Below are 6,921 nucleotides of genomic sequence, written 5' to 3' on the forward strand. Positions count from 1 at the left end.
CCTGTGTGGAGTTTGCATGTTCTCCCCGTGCCTGTGTGGGTTTCCTTCGGGTACTCCGGTTTCCTCCCACATTCCAAAAACATGCATGGTAAGTTGATTGGACTCTCTAAAATTGCCCCTAGGTGTGATTGTGAGTGAGGATGTTTGTCTTTGTGTGCCCTGCGATTGGCTGGCAACCAATTCAGGGTGTCCCCCGCCTACTGCACAAAGACAGCTGGGATAGGCTCCAGCACGCCCCGCGACCCTTGTGAGGATAAGCGGGATGGATAATGAATGAATGAATGAATAATTATTGCAAAATGACGCGAGGTTATTTTAAGAGGAAACAAAGACTTCCACTTACGGGTTGTTTGAATGTACATCTGTGCTGGTAGAGATTTTTGCAGTTCCTGTGCACTTACCGGCTGAGAGTATTGTGAGTGGATTGTATTTAACTGCAACAGAAGCCCGTCGTGATGTGATAAAGATGATGATGCCGACTGGAGCAAACTAGGGGACATCAAGAGAATATTTAAGACTGAGTAATAATGCAATACTATTGCGTTATATTGCAAAACCTTTGCGTTTTAAAACAAGACGTTTTTATTTTTTTATAAAATAATTACAAAATAACACAAGGTTATTTTAAGAGGAAACAAAGACTTCCACTTCTGGGTCATTTAAATGTATACGCTGGTAGAGATTTTATGGTCTAAAGATGTCCCACACAAGGACATACTTCGGAAGCTAAGGGATAAGGTACTAAATGTGAACAGTTAGTTAACACAACTATTCCGGATTACACACACAAGACAGGCTGGTCGTGTTTCTGTCAGTGAGCTGAAATAGCTGACTCCTGTGGCATTATCCATGGTACTACATGTGTTGAACCACTAGAGGGTAAGACTATGCCTGTGCAATGTGACTACTGGTAAGCACATGAAAAGTGTTGTGAAGGCTATTAATGAAGGCGGCTCCGTAGAACAGAACATGCAGTGGCTGAATATTTATTTGCATTAGCTTTAGCACAACTAAAGCTGATCACGTCACACGCATGAGGGACGATTAGTGGTGGACATAAATCCACTTCCACCCTTGCTTCGTCCGACCCTTTTTTAAAACTTGGTAGTATAGTATAGGCCATTCCAATAAAATGTATAAATGCAATTACATTAAAATACATTTTTATAAAGTGTCCTGCACATTGATGTATATTGTGCTTAATGTTAGCATTCTACTAGGATCCTATCAATGTCATGGCTGTAGTTCATGTATTTGTTAATTGTATGCAACAATCCATGGAGAGCTTTAGTACGAAAAAAAAATACTTAAATAAAACATGCATTGGGACTGACCAATACTGATTTTGATTTGTTCAAAATGTGTATCACCAAATTTAAAATAAACAAAAAAGAAAAAAGAAGTAGAGTTATTTTGAGAGTTTTACAAAAAGCAACTGGCATTGATTTGGTGGATTGTCCCATTAAAATATAAATGTAAATATTTGGGATGTTCTGATCAGGTTATATGGCACCGATACTGATCATGCATGAGTGAAATCGGCCAATATCGATACCGATTCCGATCACATGGAATATCTGTATATTTTTCCATTTATTTATGGTGACTATACTGCGCTGTGACAGTAACGCATCATCCATAACAAGCTGCAGCATGCACCGTCTGCTCGCCTTGACTGTATTCAATCCAGTGAGCCTTATAAACTCACCATGGTCTCCCAATTGCTTGTTGTTCAAATGTTGGATTAAGTTGGTTGTGTTGAAACTTTTGGCCATGCTCCCCTCCGCGAAGTACCTTTTCTCAAAGTATCAAACAGCGTCCAGTTCACTCAGAGTTTTTTTTTTTTTTTTTTTTTAACAGTTTTTACAGTGTTTCTTTTTGGTTGTGTGTGACATACCGCAGTGTACGCGGGACCTTCGAGCTCTGGCTCTTTATGGCTGTGTGTGAGACGTAGTCACGTAGGCAAACGTGTTGTTACAAATTAAATTAAAACGTTTTATTTTTATACATTTTTTTTTCATAATCAAAAAGACTTGAAGTGCACCTTTCTTAAAACATGGACAGCACATTACAAAGTAATCTAGGTCCACAATATAGAAAAAATAAATAAATAAGCCAAGAGGCAGCTCTTCTAACAGCTAATGATAACAGCTGGTAGCCACTAACGGCGGAGACTTGTGCCGTATCATACAATGACAGCGTAATTAACCAGCGGTTTGTTCGTGTCCTAAATTAGCGACTGAAAATGATTTCGAGACAGCGTTGTGTTGTTGACTTGGTCTTAGAAGCAAGCGTTAAAACTGCCGAAGAGTCGAAAACGGAAGTCAAGTTAGCCGTTAGGCCACCACGCGGGCCAACTTCAAAGTAAAAGTTCACTAGGGCTATTCCATTGACATTAATGACTCAATGTATTATTCGGTAAGCTATATTTTGAAGTTAGTGATCTTGGGTATTCAACCTTCTCTACTGAATGCGGACTAGTCACGTTGCCTTATAGTGAAAGCAGAGTTTTTTTCACCAACCATTCTGTGGATCGTGCCCGTCCTGAACTGATGCTTGATCCTTACCAATCAAAGATGATTCGTTCCACTGCACAACTAGTGTTTTTTTTTGTTTTGTTTTTTTACCACGAGTGTGTACAGGTAAATGCGCGTCGTGACGCAAATGATGGTAAGCATCAGTAATTTCTGTTTCGCATGCGTACCAGTTATGTGCACCCCACACAGGTCACTAGTGGTACACACGCCTGAGTTGTGTGCGGGCAGCGTGGGATCGATTCCCGCTTAGTGATGTGTGTGCCCTGCGACTGGCTGGCGACCAGTTCGGGGTGTAGTCTGCCTTCGCCCGTTGACAGCTGGGATAGGCCCCAGCACCTCCCCACGACCTTGTATAGGATAAGCGGTTTGGAAGATGACACATGACACACACACACACAAATGGGTTTCATACATGTCTGTATTAGGGCTGTTACAACAAGAAAATCCCGATTACTTTCTCTCAAACCCAATTTTACGACTACAATTTCTTTGTCAAATAAAAATGTAAAAAAGTATTTTGAATGTGTTTTATTTAAACTTAATTTTTCTTTCTTTGAACTCAAAATGCCAGTCAATTTAACTTATACACATAGAACAATCCATTGGGATTAACAGCATTTTACTTACACAATAGATTTCAGATCTGTTCTTAATTAAACCAAAATGAAAGAAGAAAGTGTATATCATCTGAAACGAAATCATCAACATGATAGAAGGTAGACAGTCAAGTCTATAAACTAAACAGTCTGTCAGCAAGTCATTTTGCCAACCAGCTAGTGACTAGCCTTTCACCTTTCTCCCTGGTCTCACTTAAACATAAATCAATGATTAGTGCAAAACTGTCACTCAATAATACAATGCACTGTCAAGCTTAAGTACGGACGCATAGTCCAGCTGGACCAGAGGTCCGTTGTAGAGGAGAAAAAAAGGGACGCCTTTCAGACGTTGAGTTACTTGCTCACGGGTTGTATTGTACATGCGGGGCACACACTACACTACAGATCTATATTTGCACGATTTATTACCTAAACGCTCACTTGCCTGAGCAAATAGCAGAATCGCCGGTAGCCATGGATGTTGTTGTTGTTGTTGTTGTTGTTTTGGACTGCGCGCTAGTGGGAGGAAGCGGAAACTACAGTGGCTTAGATACACCAAAAATAAAAAAATCAAACGTGCCAATTTGAACGTTTTTAAAATTGTTTTATCCAGAAAATTCGGTTACGGTTCAAAATCGCTTAATCGAGCAGCCCTAGTCTGTATGCAGAGGTGGTCAGTTTACAAAAAAATTGCGGTCCATTTATCACCTTCCACCGAAAGCCGGGGTACCATTTCGCCGTCCGTTTAGGCCATTTTGTTCGCGTTAGCATTTACGACTACCAACTTCGAGGAAAATACAAAAACTCGGTCACAGCGCGATATCGACAAATGAGAACATGGGTGTATTTATGATCATCACATCAACGCAGCCTATAATATGCAATTAAAATGTCACAGTGTTTCTTAAAGTTTGTCTCGAAACAGTTTACCTTAAATAGAATTTTATTCAAAGGTCCTTGTTGATGTTGTTGGAATGTTTTGCAGGTATCGAGGCCATAAGCCCAATTAGCAATTTACAAAACAACTACTTAATGCGTGTTTGTTTTATCTTTCAAGAAGGTATGCATGGCAGTGTTAATAGGCACCATGTCCTTTGTTATGTAGTGTGCTATAGCAGTATTTTCCTGTTGTGAGACTGAGACTGAAAGTATTGCATATGTTGATGTTTACAATGTTCTCCAGTAGAGGGCGAATTCACCTGTTACATACAATGTAAAGATGTTAGAAATGAGAGAGAAGAAAATGTACAGCAAAAATAGAAGTGTTTGTACTTTGTGAGTGCCAGTAAAGAAAGCCTGAAGCAACAACGTGAGATGTTGTACTAAGTTATTCGATACAACATCTTTTTGGCGACGAGGACGAACGAAATTGTGAAGTACGGACGTCACTTTTTGTGGACGGCAGGTGCAAATGGCATAGAAGAAGGGGGGAGTTTCGTAGAAGTTACGAGTGAAGATGGCGACCATTGGCACCCTGGCGGCGTTCGATGCTAAAAGTCAAAGCTGGGAAGAATACTGTGAAATAATGGATCATTTTTTTTAAGCCAATGAGATTGACGACGGGGATAAGCAGAGAGCTATACTCCTCAGTGTGGTCGGCGCATCTACTTACAGTTTAATACGAAACCTCCTCAGCCCGAGTAAACCAAAAGAGAAGACTTACGCGGAACTGGTGACGCTGCTGAAAAACCACTTCGACCCAAAGCCAAGTGAAATTGTCCAAAGGTACAAGTTTGATTCTTGCAGTCGTAAGCCAATTCAATCCATAATGGAGTATGTGGCGGAGCTTCGGAGGTTGGTCCATGATTGAAACTTTGGCAACGCATTGGAACAGAAGTTGAGAGACAGGATCGTTTGTGGAATAAACAATGATCGGATCCAAAGATGTCTTCTTGCAGAAACGGAGTTAATGTGGGAAAAGGCTTTGTCCATTGCAGTTGCGGCAGAAACAGCCAATAAAAATGCATATGATCCCCAGAATCCTGGCGCAACAGCAATATGCTTCAATGTAAACAGAGCTGCGCATAAAAAGGGAGCTTTCAAGAGCGGCAGTGTTCAAGAATGTTATCGTTGCAAAGGACAACACCAGGCTGCAGAATTCAAGTTTAAAAAAGAGAAATGCCATGCATGTGGGAAAGTTGGCCGCATTGCCAGAGCATGCAGAAATAAAGATAAACAAAAACAAAATACTAAATCTGGTTGTGTGAGAAAAGAGCGGTCACAATCAAGTCAACATTCACATAAAGTTCAGGAGCAGCAAAAGGATAGGAATGCAGACAGTTCGGTGGAAGATCCTTTTGCATTACAAAGTATGAAGTTCAAGCTAGACTGTATGAGTGAAATACAGCTAAGGAAAGTTGAGCCTTACACGGAGAGCATGACAATAAATGGGAAAAGAGTTGCATTTGAGATTGACACAGGCTGCAGTCTCACTGTAATGAATGAAAAGACATTTAAGACAATAGAGTGAAATACAAATACTCTCCAGATGAAACAAGTCAGAATCAAGTTGGAGACTTATACAGGACATCCAGTGAAAGTTGTGGGAGCAGTCATTGTTCCAGTTAAGTACAAAAAGCAAAGAGCCAAACTGCCCCTAGTGGTCGTGAAAGGAGAGGGTCCCAATTTGCTGGGCCGAGGCTGGCTAGAAGACATTCTTCTGGACTGGAAGGAGATAAAAGCCAGACACAAAGCACGTTGGGTACATCATATCCATTCCAAGGGAAGCACACAGGGAGCAAATGAGGCATTACAATAAGTTTTGTGCAAACATGAAGTTTTTAAAGAGGATCTGGGCACATTAAGGGGCACCAAAGCCACCATTCATGTGAAAGAAAATGCTGTTCCACGCTTCTTCCGTCCAAGGTCTATTCCTTATGCCATGAGACCAATGGCGGTGGATGAGGAAATTGACAGGTTGCTTAAAGGGGACATAATCACCCCGGTGAAATACTCCGAATGGGCCGCTCCAGTAGTACCCATCCTGCAACCAGTGGGCACAGTTCGATTATGTGGAGACTACAAAATGACAGTAAATACAGTTTCATCACAATATCCAATACCCAGAGTGGAAGATTTGTTGAATGCACTATCAAGAGGAACACAGTTCTCCAAGTTAGACATGAGTCATGCTTCATCAACAAATACTCATGGATGAGGACTCCAAGAAATACCTCACAGTGAACATGCATAGAGGATTATTCACCTACAACTGAATACCGTTCTGTGTGGCCTCCGCTCCGGCCATATTTCAGAGAACGATGGACTCTCCTAAGTGGAATTCCTCTGGTCGCAGTGTATCTGGATGACATTTTGGTCAGCGGTGTGGACAAAGCTGATCATATTAAGAACTTGAACTGTGTATTAACAAGACTGAAAGAGGCTGTACTACGCCTCAGGAGGAATAAATGCAGCTTCCTTCAGGATGATGTTGAGTATCTTTCCTATAGAGTCGACGCACAAGGACTCCACCCAGTGGCTATAAAGGTCAAAGCCATCCAAGATGCTCCGGCCCCAACAAATGTTACCGAGCTCAAATCATTATTGGGACTGTTAAACTACTACAATAAGTAGTACCACCCGGTTAGTACCATTACATGAACTGTTTAGACATGATGTTCGATGGAAATGGAATAAGGAACAAGAAGAGACATTCCAGAATGCCAAGGACTTGCTAAAAACATCGGATGTTCTTGTCCACTACTCTGCAGACCGAAATCTAGTGTTGTCATGTGATGCTTCACCTTATGGCGTAAGTGTAGTGTTATCACACTTCATGGAAGATGGGA

General features: G+C 41.2%; 1 long non-coding RNA gene across 1 annotated transcript; it reads right to left on the reverse strand.

The window, feature by feature from the left end:
- Positions 1-401: 401 nt before the first annotated feature.
- LOC147152378 (uncharacterized) lies at positions 402-1,939 on the reverse strand. Its single transcript, XR_015090108.1, has 3 exons — positions 1,898-1,939; positions 1,709-1,794; positions 402-489 (listed from the first exon to the last, which is right to left on the reverse strand). It is a non-coding gene; the product is annotated as an uncharacterized LOC147152378 (long non-coding RNA).
- Positions 1,940-6,921: the final 4,982 nt, after the last annotated feature.

Source organism: Filicampus tigris, chromosome 2 (genome assembly GCF_054856515.1).
Source record: "Filicampus tigris isolate MCC_2025a chromosome 2, RoL_Ftig_1.0, whole genome shotgun sequence".
Taxonomy (NCBI): Eukaryota; Metazoa; Chordata; class Actinopteri; order Syngnathiformes; family Syngnathidae; genus Filicampus; species Filicampus tigris.